Consider the following 12,705-nt stretch of genomic DNA (forward strand, 5'->3'; position numbering starts at 1 on the left):
ACAAGCAATGTCGGAAGCGTTTTCCTAAAATTACTTCTTACCGTCAATGGTGGTTGACAAGTATAGAAATGTGTTACTATGGCGGCACAATTATATAGAGAAATACCATCTGTGGAAAAACATGTAGCAGCTAGTATTAAAACAACATGGTCTGTCTTGGTCAAAGAATGATTGTTCAAGGATAATTTAAGCAGAAAGTTCTTGGTGTGACACATCATGCATTTAATAATCTATAAAGCAATAGTCTTGTATGTACCATTGACCTGTTGTGTAATTGTTTCATTTAATATTCATTGTGTTTATTGTCAAATGTTTCTTGGGAATGTTTAAAATATATATATTTTTAAATTAAGCTGTCTGCAGATATTCATTCTAGATGAGAAACTGTGCCCACTGCACGTCATGCTGAATTTAGAATTGGGTTAGTTCTCCTTTATGGTCAAGAGACAAGGAAGTGGTCACCTTAATGATTAGACATAAGCCCAATGGTGGCATTATTAGTCAATGATGACATGGCATCTGCTGCAGTGACACAATATTTTCCTGGGTAAATTCCGCAGTTGCATTGGCACTCTTAAACCACTTGCCAGCCTCATGTGTTCCATGAAACATTCCCCTGTCTTCCCATTGGCACCAGCTCTCCTGTAGTACTTCACAACATTCAGTATGTAAAATATCTATATAATTGGCTCGCGGGGTAGTTCACTGGAGCAGTGGGGCTTGCTGCAGGTCCCCTGTGTGGACGTAAATGGTTCTGCAGTGATGCTAGATAATAGCAGATAGTGATACAAAATGGGATAAAAAGGGTGGGGAAAGGAGCATATTCCGTCAAGGCTATAGACTTACTGTTTCCAGGGATATACACACTAGTCTAATAATGGGCTGTTGCTCCCATTCAGTATGGCTTGTAAAGTGGACAAAAGCAATGCCTAGGATGCACTCTTAAACAATAGTGTTTATTGTTTAACCCCTTTGAAAAAAGGCCAGTCGGAAAATATACACTGGTCCTGATGCCTTGCATGCACACGAAAGCAGAGGGAGGTTAGTTTTTGGAGCTGCAGATATCCTGGCCTCAGGCTGCTGGACTGCGCTTGGAATGGCCAAACCCAGCCGGAGACGTGGTAGGAATAAGCGGCAGAGCCAGAGGGCGGGGCATTCATGAAGAGTGCTAGTCACGGCTCTCTCCGCTTCCCTGATTGCCTTGGTTTACTGGGCCAATAACTGTTATCATTACGCGATCATTACTCATTTGGCAGGAAAATCATATGTCACATGGGGAGAGCTCCCACTGAGAGAGCTCAGTGTAGTCCTTCTGGTGCGGTTGAAAGAGGGACCAGAGGAGGTGGGTGGGGAGCAGGGGACAGTGGAGTGGGTGCAGATAACATCCCACAAACTGGAAAACCGCACATGTCCACACACTTACAAACTCAAATGACTTCACTGGAAATTCAGGAGGTAACATTCAACCCCCTTACTTTGAAAACATTTCCCCATCTGCTACCAACTACAACAAACAGTGTGTGTAGCAAGCAATCTCAGCTCAGACCAGCACAGCATGACACTGTTGATTGGTTTAATCACCCAGAGCCCAGGGCACTGATAGAAGAAGGGTCTGCTCAGCGTCTCCGGGTCCATTTCCAAGTTCCATCAGTCATTGAGCTTTTCCATCATGCTCCCCCATCTGTCATCTGGGCCAAGCACATTCTCACAACACCACTGGATACCGGCATCCAGCTGAGGGGGGCGATCATCAGGACATCTGTCTCCTCAGCAAATAATACACACTTGTTGTTATAGAACACCTCGGTCACAAGGACCTAGGGCTCACAGCATGTGGAACAGTGGCCCGCTGGATATTTAAACAGCTGTTCGATGAGTTTCAATACTCCCACACATCATAGAGGCTGCACCATGGTAACTTCTCCACTTTATTTAGCTCCGCATTTTTGTTTTCCCATGAGCCTGATGAAGCAAAGCACTGTCTTCATGTGACCTTCTCTTTCCTGGATTTCAGCACCTTGAGAAAGTATCAATAGAAATCAAAAGTAAAATCAATTTAATAATTTAATCGGAGTATTGTATATCTATATCAATCTACCCCGGTCCTACGAAGCCTTGTGCTTTGCTTGTGTCTGCTTTTACACAGCATTTTAATTGATAAATTAAAGCAATTGATTTCAAGGTGTATTAATGGTATAGTAGTATAGTGGAATGTAAGGTTCACAGCTATGAATGATCTTTTCAGCATGCTGTGAAGAATTCAGGATGTTCTGGAGGCAAAAGGGGGTCCTATCTGGTACTAGATAAGTGTACCTAATATATATATATATATATATATATATATATATATATATATATATACAGTACAGGCCAAAAGTGTCTAGGTCTATGTGCCGGTGTCTATTTTACTTACACTACAGACCAATGGTACTTTTAAAATCTGTGGTTTTAAAAACTTAATGTAGATAAGAGTTGTCAATTTAACAACCCGTCCACCTTCCTCTCATCCCCCATTTGCAAAATGATTGGCCAGACTTTCAGTAATTTGTTTCAATGTAATTAAACCTAAAGTAGGCTAATTTGGTGGAAAGTCATGTCTAAGAAAATGTTTAAGTAAAACTCTTTTTTGTGTTATTATATGTAGAAATAAAAGAAATGCTCATACTGGTTTGCTATTCAATAAATGCAAATATATTAACTGAATTCTTTACTTAAAAAATCTTCTTTTAAAAAAACCAAATACTTTTGGTCTGTACTATATATGGATAGAGAAAGTCCAACCGATTCATTATCAGCACTCTTGATAAAGATGACTAAAAGTGCAGTATAAAACTATTAGAACTTCAGCTGGAACTGGACGCTATGGTAAGATCACAACTAAGCTTTTTTTAGCCATGCACAGCAGTTTTGTGTTTGGATTTGTAAAAAGGACACTTTGTTAAAAAGAATGTCATATCAATGGTGAAATATGGTCTGTTGTGGTGTTCTTTTGCATGTACTGGCTCTGGTGCTCTTGTTAAGGTTAATTGAATCATGAGCTCCAACAAGTACCAAGACATATTGTCCAAAAACCTGGTTCCTTCTGCCAAGAAGCTCCAACATGGTCATAAATTGATCTTTCAGTAAGACAATAATCCCAAGAATACCTAAAAATCAACCAAGTATAGTTGATCTTACAACTGTAGAACTATAAATGTGTGTACGTGTGTTTGTGTTTGAAAGACACTGATCATGTTTAAATGCAGAAATTAATCTGTTCACATTGGCATACAGTAATTGGAAATTTCTTACTTCCCAGAATGCCTTTGATATTTATTTTAAAGGAAGACTACTCTCCTCACTCTTTGTTGCATAATCGCTCTTCTTATGTCTGAGAGTCTGGGGATGTTTATTGTGGTTAATGTGGCATGTGACAACAGTCTAGAAGCTGCAATCTTAAAAAATCCAAGATTATGCTTTGGTAAGAGACATGTGGCTCTTTCTAATAATAAAATAATTTTGTCAATTGGAGTTGTGTATATTTTGTGCTATATGTTTGTACTGAGTCTAGTTTCTGATGTGGAGAAACCGAAAGGGAAACCATAAATATCACCTACATAAAAAATAGTACAAATACAAAAGTCAATTATTTTCAAGGTACAACACACCAGCATCCAAATCAAATCATTAGATTTTGTGCATGTGTGGTAACATTGACAGTCTACATTCTGAAATGTAGACTATCGTGAAAAAATTGGAGCCTTTCTCATGACTTATTTTTAACTGTGGTCCAAAATAAAGAATTCTGGCCTGTGAGAATGTGGACGATGTGAGAACATACGTAGAGGTGAAGTTTGGGGCAAGAGAGAGGTGTTTTCCTTGGACCAATGAGAACAATATCTGAACTCTGTTGGGAGAGAATGATTAGTGGTGCCTGGCCTTCTCCTACATGCAGCTGCATACCTCGACTATACGCTGTCCGGGGCTAGCGCAGGGGCCGGTGTGTCTGTGGGACAGGGGCGGAGGTTACAGCGCGGGCGTGTATGGGGAGGCAGCTTCTGAGAATGTCCTGCGAAATGGTTTTTTGAGAACATCTTCTCACGCAGTGTCCGAGGACATCTTTCTCAGGCCCACATGGTTTCCATCCCTGGGGTGAGGGTCAGACAGTCCTACTGTCAGCGCTAAACCTTAGCTACACAACAAAATGTGTAATGTTAAGTGGCTTCAAACATAGATTCACAGAAATCCAAAAGGGATGAAAATGTTACTCTATCACTGTAAAAAGCTGTTTTAACCACGGTGCTTTATGTCAATACAGTTTGTGCATGTTCCAGAATGTACTCTATCAGCATTAAATGTAGTCTTATCAAAGCTGATAGCACTGAATATTTTTACAGAGTACTGTACGCATCAACAGTGTATATGGATTGTCAGCTCTGGCAAGACAAATGTTTTCTTTGGAAGTGGTGAGAGAAGAAGACAAACACTCAAACACTCAGTCATGAGGAATTAATCTTTTGGGTGAAAAACTTGTTTGGGTACAATACCGCACGTTGAGTTGGCTTCCAATGTACTGTGATGCTGCAAAATGGAAAAGTTGGTGTGACATAAACTCTTTTGCACTCTAACAATCATAGTAGGCTTTTCTGACTAATTTGTGATGCTTCTATTTTTTAGATCGCATAGTTATTTTCTTGGTCAATAGTTTCCAGTTTTTCTGAAATGGAAACCCATGTAATCTTTCTTTTGAATGTCCATTTCAGAGAAACTGAAAGCTATTGACCAAGAAACATGCAAGGTAAGAGAATAAGCGCGTTGGACTGTGCATAAAGCATGTGAGATGGTTCTTACTGAGTCAGAAAAAACTTGGTAACATGGCAACATTGAAAGGGAAACCTGGTCCTGTGATGAACAGGCAGCTTCTAACTGCAGCTGAAATGTTTCTAGTACAGTAAATGAATAAATGCATCTATTAATGTGAAAAACAATGGCAGTTTTATAGTTTAGGTACAGATACTGCTATGTCTGTCTTATCACGCTCTTCCTGTAGAAACTTGCTCCACCCAAAAAAGATAGGCAGACCCGAATATGACAAATATAATCATACTAATGGAGATAATGATGACTCTGAGCTATGAATTAATCACCAGTGGACATATCAGTTGTTTTCGGTACATTTTTACAAATAAATGTAACTCCTGGCCTGATATTTAATATTATCATAGTCACAGTCTCTGTACAGGAAAAAAGGTTACACTTTCAATGATTATATCGCATATTTAGATTATTTTTTACTTTGTTCCCTTGTGCTTTGAGGAAGTTCAGGTAATAGCAATTTCATATTGCTAAAGTAGGTGACATTTTTACAATATTACGTTGCTGTTTTACCAGAAGAGCAAAAAACAAAAAGTAACTTGTTCTTCATGGAGATTTTATTATGACTGAACTACACTACATGAGCGGTGAAAATTATCCGGGCGCTTGTCCAAATTGGTGATAGATCACAGAGGAATTGTGCAATTACAAGCTGTTGCTGAGTTTATCCCCTATTTTCCCCTGACAGTCTAAGGTTGGTACACATATGTGAAGGAACAGCTTTTGCATTTCATGGAAATCTTATTGGTTTTTGTCGAGTTTTCGGCCATTTTCTTTCTCCCCACGTTGAAAGCACCAAGTGCGCCTCATCAGGTCATCGCTATGGGACCTACACAAATAAAATTGCAGCTGAAGTGAGTGCACTCTTCGATGCATTCACCTGTGAGTCAATGAGAATGTTGCAGCCTTCAGGCTATAGCCTAGAAAAGACTATACAATGACAATGGCAGAAAGCCTTTGGTTGCCTGGCACACGGTTGGGAGCCACTTACAGTACTGTGGGCTTCCTGGTCATCATCAACTAATGACATAACCCAATCATGCAATTATAGACCCCTGCCTGAACTGGAGGCAAGCATGTTTAACTGAGTTCTGGGAGTTCCAAGGGTCATCATGGTTAAGTAGGCTACTGCAATGCACATCAAAGGAGTAATAGGAACAGCATTAATGTAGATACAGTATAAAATGGAGTAGTGTAAATTGGCATCAAAGTGAAAAACTGCAATGAAACATGAGCTCATAACATCATTGTAATCCTGGTATATTTAAAAGAGCCCTGCCTTCATTTGTATGCCATTGGTCCAATGTTAATCATATACAGTATTCAAAATCATAAGTCAGTGGTATCAGAAATCTAAACTCGCTACAGGCTTGGCCCTCACTAGTATGGAGTTAAACCTTATGGACCTATAGTGCAAGAGAAAACTGAAAACGGATAGCATAACGATTCAAAATCACAGATGTTTTCTATTCAAGGAAGACTGTGAGCATTTCTTTCATTCTCTGTATTTATTGATTCTAGACATCTGTATTATAAGACAAACTACAATGTCCACATACTATAAAAAATAAAAACTAAGAAAGAACTTACCTTAACATAACTTCCTTTACTTCTGGAAAGATTGCAATGCATGGAAATATCATCTTCTGTCTTAATTCCATTTTAATAATCCTGATTGTAGGAGGTTCTATTATTGTGCTAGCCCTGGAGGTCATGTTCTTACTTGTGAATATTCATAATGATCCCTCAAATCAGAACAATCTGAGACTCAACTATAGTGCAGACAGTGCCTTCAATGTTCAGGACAAGGACATTCCTATCTGGTTAATAAATAAACAGACAGTGTTTACAAGGTACTTGGGGTTGTTCTATGAGAAAAAGAAAACTGAAGAATGGTGTGTGGTTGACCATAACAAGTGTAAATTATCCTAGTAAAGGCCATGGATTGGTGTGTGTGCTTAGTCTGTCTAGCTACACTCTGTCCCTGGGGTTCATATTCAATACAATATAATATTTACATTTCCTAAAAATATCCGTTTCAAGCTCTAGTCAGACATTAAATGATAATAAGATTTAAAAATCATATATTTTCATATTTTTATGTTTGCAGTGACAAAACTGTTTTGAAACAATAAGAGTTAAATCACTCCAAATTATGTAAATCTGAGTCTGTCAGCTTGTTTGGGGTGTCAAAACCATAATTTCTGTAAAGAGATAAAATTATTTTCTGTGTCAGTGGATTAATTGCACAAAGATCTGATGCAATTCCACACGACGTTATTGGTCATTCTAGGAAATGATAAGAGGAAGTAAGGCGGAATAGAAATGATGTCTGTTGCTCCAGTTTATTTCCTACAGACAATGAACTCACATTCAGTGATGAACCACATTGGCTGAGCTTTTACTAAAAACATGGTTATGGGTCAACTTCCCCTTTCCATTGACTGGATACTTTGATGCTGTGTTTCTAAAGATTCCCTATCGAAATGAAATTAAAAAAAATAAAATAAAATTGTGTTTCCATCGACTTACAGTACAATTAAATACACACTGTATTTAAGTTAATACTCACAATGCAGAGAGTCAAAGTCAAGGTTAAGACTGATACATGACTTCTGATTGTGCTGTCTTTTATAATTATCAAATAAATAAATATAAGAGCAAAATCACACAAGTGCCACTGTCTGCTTACAAATTATTTGGGGACTATGGGGCATTTCTTCCAGTGATGAAGACAATGGGATTGTACTTTTCACCACTGGGATAAATTGGACAGCAGGACAGAGTGTGGGTGTGGGCTTAATATAGCCCAGCACTAAAACAGCTGATTCATCAAATCGAGGTTTTAATGGAAGACCATGAGAAGTTAATTAGCTGTATAGGGGGTGTTAGTTCTGGGCCGGAACCGAAGCCAGTGCCCACTCACGCCTTTCTGAGGAAGGCCGGGCACCCCAGATGTGAGGACAGTATGGCAGACTGCTATTTTTGGAGAACACTTTGTTGTAGTACGACTACATTTTCCAGGAAGTATTAGTCCTTAGTTCATCAGATTGAGAACAGAAATCTTGCATTGAGTCATTTTCAGTTCACATTGTAATGCAAACTGCCCTGGCCCACAGGAGAGATGTGGCTTTTGCATCTGTTTATGATTAAGTTTAAAGCCGGGGGTGGTAGCATTTAGGGCAGGCTCCTTACTAATTCAGATTTTATCATTAAACAGTCACCGACATGTATTGGTCGATTATATGCCTAAAATAGTCACAGACTTATTTATATCTATGAACAATCAGAAATTATGTGAGTCAAACATCAGGGTCTCAGAACATTAAGTCTCAGAGAGAGTGGTCTCAGCAGTCCTGAGGTTTGAACACATGCTCTGACCCGGCCAGATGGTCGTGCCTTCAGTTCCGGGCCAGGTGACAGACTTGATCTTTGACCTCTCTTCAGGGTCTTTTTTTTATAATTTTCTTACTATATTATTCTTCCCTTATTTAAAAATGTATTTTATGTTGTAAATAGGAAAAAGGAAAGTACGACAATTTATATGACTTGCTCTTATGAAATGTACAGTACTACACATCAAAGTAACCATTAATAACAAAAAAAACAATTATTATGATGATGGTGTTGTAGTATATTCAGCGGTAATGACAACAGCAGCAATACCTTTAGAAATGGTTTAAAATTATTACAAACATTTTCCCACTTCACTGCATTTTGTGGTTCTCAGAATACAATTTTTAAAGGAATATTTCAACGAAATGAACAATATACAACCCCTTGCTAATTTGTATTTGTTTTTTAGACATTCAATGGTAAAATGTTCAAGAAACATAGTTCAGAAGGTTGACATACATGTAACTCAGAATCAATGTTATTTGTCATATAAAGATCAGCTGACACTTACAGCTCTTCTCCATTCCCTCCTTTTCTCTCAATCACCTCAACCCTCTGACTCAGCTGATATTTAATACATCAATAGACACAGCAAATACATTTGGATTGATTGTTTGATCGATTGATTGATATAAAGCAGGGCTGCCCAGCCCTGTTCCTGGAGATCTACCATCCTGTAAGTTTTCACTCCAACCACAACAAAGCGCTCCTCATTCAACAGCTAGAAATATTGTTGAGCTAATTTTAGAATCTGGTGTGCCAAACTAGGGTTGACATGAAAACCTACACATCTCTAGGAACATGGTTGGGCAGAACTGATAAAAAGAAACAGTGTAACAAGTATAAATCAAACAGCGGTTGTGTTTGTGATTGTGAACAATTATTACGACTTGAAATGCCCTGCTGAATCTAACCAAGTTCTTATCAACACACCCTTAAAGAGACACCAGTTGTTTTTTTTCTTTTTTTTCTTTCTTTTTTCTTTTTTTTTTTTTGGAAAGTAATGGGTTTATTCAGTTCAAGAGCAGAGCCTGAAAGTGGATATTTATTGTAAGCAGGCAGCGTTCTTCCAAATCATGTGGGAAAAAAAACTGGTGGAATGCAAGTTCCAAAGGCTCATGGGAGCAGCTGTTGTTATGAGGCCCTAGAAGAGCTGGGACAGCAGTATTAGGCCTATCATTGAAATATTCACTGGCTTTGAATCACATTCAGAATTACCACACCACCAAAGAAAGAACTACAAATAGAGTAATCATGTTCTTCTATATTCTTTATATTCTGTTCCATACATATGTGTAAAATGTTATTATCCAAGTAAGATGTGTTCAAGTAACTTTAATTAATGCCTTGAAATCAACAATGTGGATGCACTACATAACATTTTTTTTTAACATAACTTCCATGTATGTAGACACTGAGAGCCACTTCCGGAAATGTTACGACCGCCCTCTACCGTATATCCACTTCCTTCCTGTTTTTGTAAACTCAGTTTCAGCAAAGATCTTCTCCATTACGTATACTGTGTAGTGTCATTACACAAACTGTGGGTAGGGGGTGGAAGTTAAAATGTGAAATTTGGGAATTTACCTGGGCACCTAAAATTCATCACTATAACGAAAGGAAGGTGTCAAAGATATTAGCAGAACCTGGTAATTGAGTGGAATTTCTAGATTTCTTGGATGTTTGTACAGTTTCATTTTATTTTTGTATTACTCAACTGATGCAGTTTGTGTCTGTTACTTTCTGCAAGCAAAGATTAGGACATAGAAGCATACAATCCTACTTCGACCCTTTGTCCCAAAAAAATACAATTTTATTCTTACTTAAAAGCTTAGATTCAACATGACTGAAATCCTTCTACAAGCCCCATTTATGTTAAAGGGTCACTTTCATAATTGCTTGTATTTTTAAACATCTGTCCATTATAGGCAAAGTACCATATAATTGTTCCCCTACCTTCCTAAGTGATTCTGGAAAAACTCTGAATTCGGGTGCTGTCTCCCTGTTCCAGAATGATGAAAATGAAATAATACATGAATAAAGGAATACAAAAAATATTCTGGAATGTCAGCCATATATTTATGCACATGGAGAGCTCCCACAAAAAAAGGGAGTCAGGGTTTAGCCACTTGTTCTAGTCCTGCCTCTCTTTCCTTGACATTCAGTCCTATTTCAAAGAAATTAACTAGCTTTTATTTCCAGTCAGCTGTGAATTATGCTGTCGGCCTGGCAACAGGAAAGCTGAACATTCTGGCCTGTGCTTCACAGATTATCCATCTCATTTGGAGCACATGCACTGAGCAGTGGGAAGTTTCTCTGAAACGGCCGTGTGGTGTAGTTGCTCAGATGGAACACTGCTTTGTTGCCACTGAGCGAGGTTTTAAAACCTGAATTGCTTTAGGAAGAGTGTCAGCTGTGCAACCAAGCAGGGCATAAAAACCTGAGCTGTATTAGGCTGCCCTAAGTAAGAAAGCCTGCAATGCAAGTGCATAATGAAATCCATAATGTGATGTCTCCATTGAATCTTGTTCATGGCTGTTCATGAGTCGCAGTGCACTAGCGGTCGGGACTCAGCAGGCCAGTAAGGCCTGTATCTCATTCTGTCAGGGACATTCAGTAGGGCCTGCCACTTTATTCATTAATTTAGCAGATTAATATTATTTAATGATGTACTCTGAATTGTGATTACAAACTATAGGAAGGCCAGGATGCTATGCAAGTGACACAAAGGTGTAGCAAGTCATATTAGGTGAAACAAGCATGCCTTCTCTTTGTTATTATGTGGCATTAGACATGACATACAAGTGACATTGGCTGTAGCTGCTTGCACTCAGCAGGGTATAGAGTATAGAAGACTGTATTAGTCAAAAGCCATTGCTGAATATGGCACTGAGCAAATATACCCATTGTCTGTTCTATGTTCTATGTTCTATGTATGGAGTGCTAAGCATGCCTTATATCACCTAATCATTAATGGATGGTATATTTGACTTAATCTAATATGATTTACACTTTTTCATGGTTTATATCTTAGTTTATATTCTTTGTGTAAATTATAAGAATGGGTGGTTTTCTACCAAAACCACTCATTCAACTGCATTTGCATACCAGTTGCTTATGACTACTTGTTTTTTAAAAATATGTGCATATACACTAAAACACTATATATATATATATATATATATATATATATATATACACAGTACTTACAAGTCTTAGGCACCCTAGATTTTAAAATATAGTATACATTTGATCTTAGATGTTTATTTTTGTTTTCTGCATTAGTGTGTCAGTAGAAAAGAGCAAATTTGAGATTTCCAAACATGAATTTTCCAAAAAATGAAATTTTACAGATACATTTTTGTATTTTGTTAAATAAAGTAATATTTTAAGTAATAGACTACTTTTCAGATAAAAACTTGATCAAGGGCCTCTGGGATTACCTGGAGAGCCAGAAGCAAGCGAAACAACCAAAATCTGCAGAAGAATTGTGGCAAGTTCTCCAAAATGCTTGGAACAACCTACCAGCCGATTTTCTTATAAAACTGCCGGACAGTGTACCTAAGAGAAGGGTGGTCACACCAAACATTGATTTTATTTTGTTTTTAACTATTTACTGCTCTTTATATTATTTTTTTCGATATTTATAACCTTTCATTTCATTATTTTTGAAAGCATCTTAGCTGTACAGCATTTGTTTTTACAGGTGCCTAAGACTTTTGCACAGGACTGTGTATGTATATATATATATATTTATATATATATATATATATATATATATATATATATACTGTATAATAATGTATATTATTGATAAGACTAAGTAATAATACATCTGATTTTACTCACGATCCTGCATGTACCATTTCAGTCAACAAAATGCAAAGTAGCAAAGTAACTGGAAAAATCTTGTTTGATTTGGAAACTTCCACTAAACCATGAATAAATATTTTTCAGCTACCTATAGCTGAAAAATCTTCCCATGTTATTGACACATATAGACCTGGAGAATCTCCAAAATGTAGCAAGGGATGTGTTGCTGGGATATTTTGAAGTGGAATGAGTAATTATCACACTGTAAATTAGTGTATCACCTACATCCTCCAGGAAATGTTCTTGCACAAAGTTACTAGTTCAGACACGTTAGGTTAGATGTGACATCACAAGCCACACACAGACACACCAATATTGTATAACATAAATGAAAAATGCTCATTCGCATGCAAAGACTTGATGCTTTGTTTAGTGATACGGTGTTTTGCAATGCGAAACAGTAGTAACCTGGCAAGGACTACCATGAATTGCTTCATTCATTATTGCACAAGTCCATTTTTAAGCGTCATTGTTAGTAGGGCTGACAAGATATTATGGGTTTTTAAACAAACTGTGGTATTCGTATTATTGTGTTCTTTGAACAACCTGTAACATTGGCTACATCCTTTAGCTTGGACTTCA

The sequence above is a fragment of the Anguilla anguilla genome, chromosome 6 (genome assembly GCF_013347855.1).
Source record: "Anguilla anguilla isolate fAngAng1 chromosome 6, fAngAng1.pri, whole genome shotgun sequence".
Taxonomy (NCBI): Eukaryota; Metazoa; Chordata; class Actinopteri; order Anguilliformes; family Anguillidae; genus Anguilla; species Anguilla anguilla.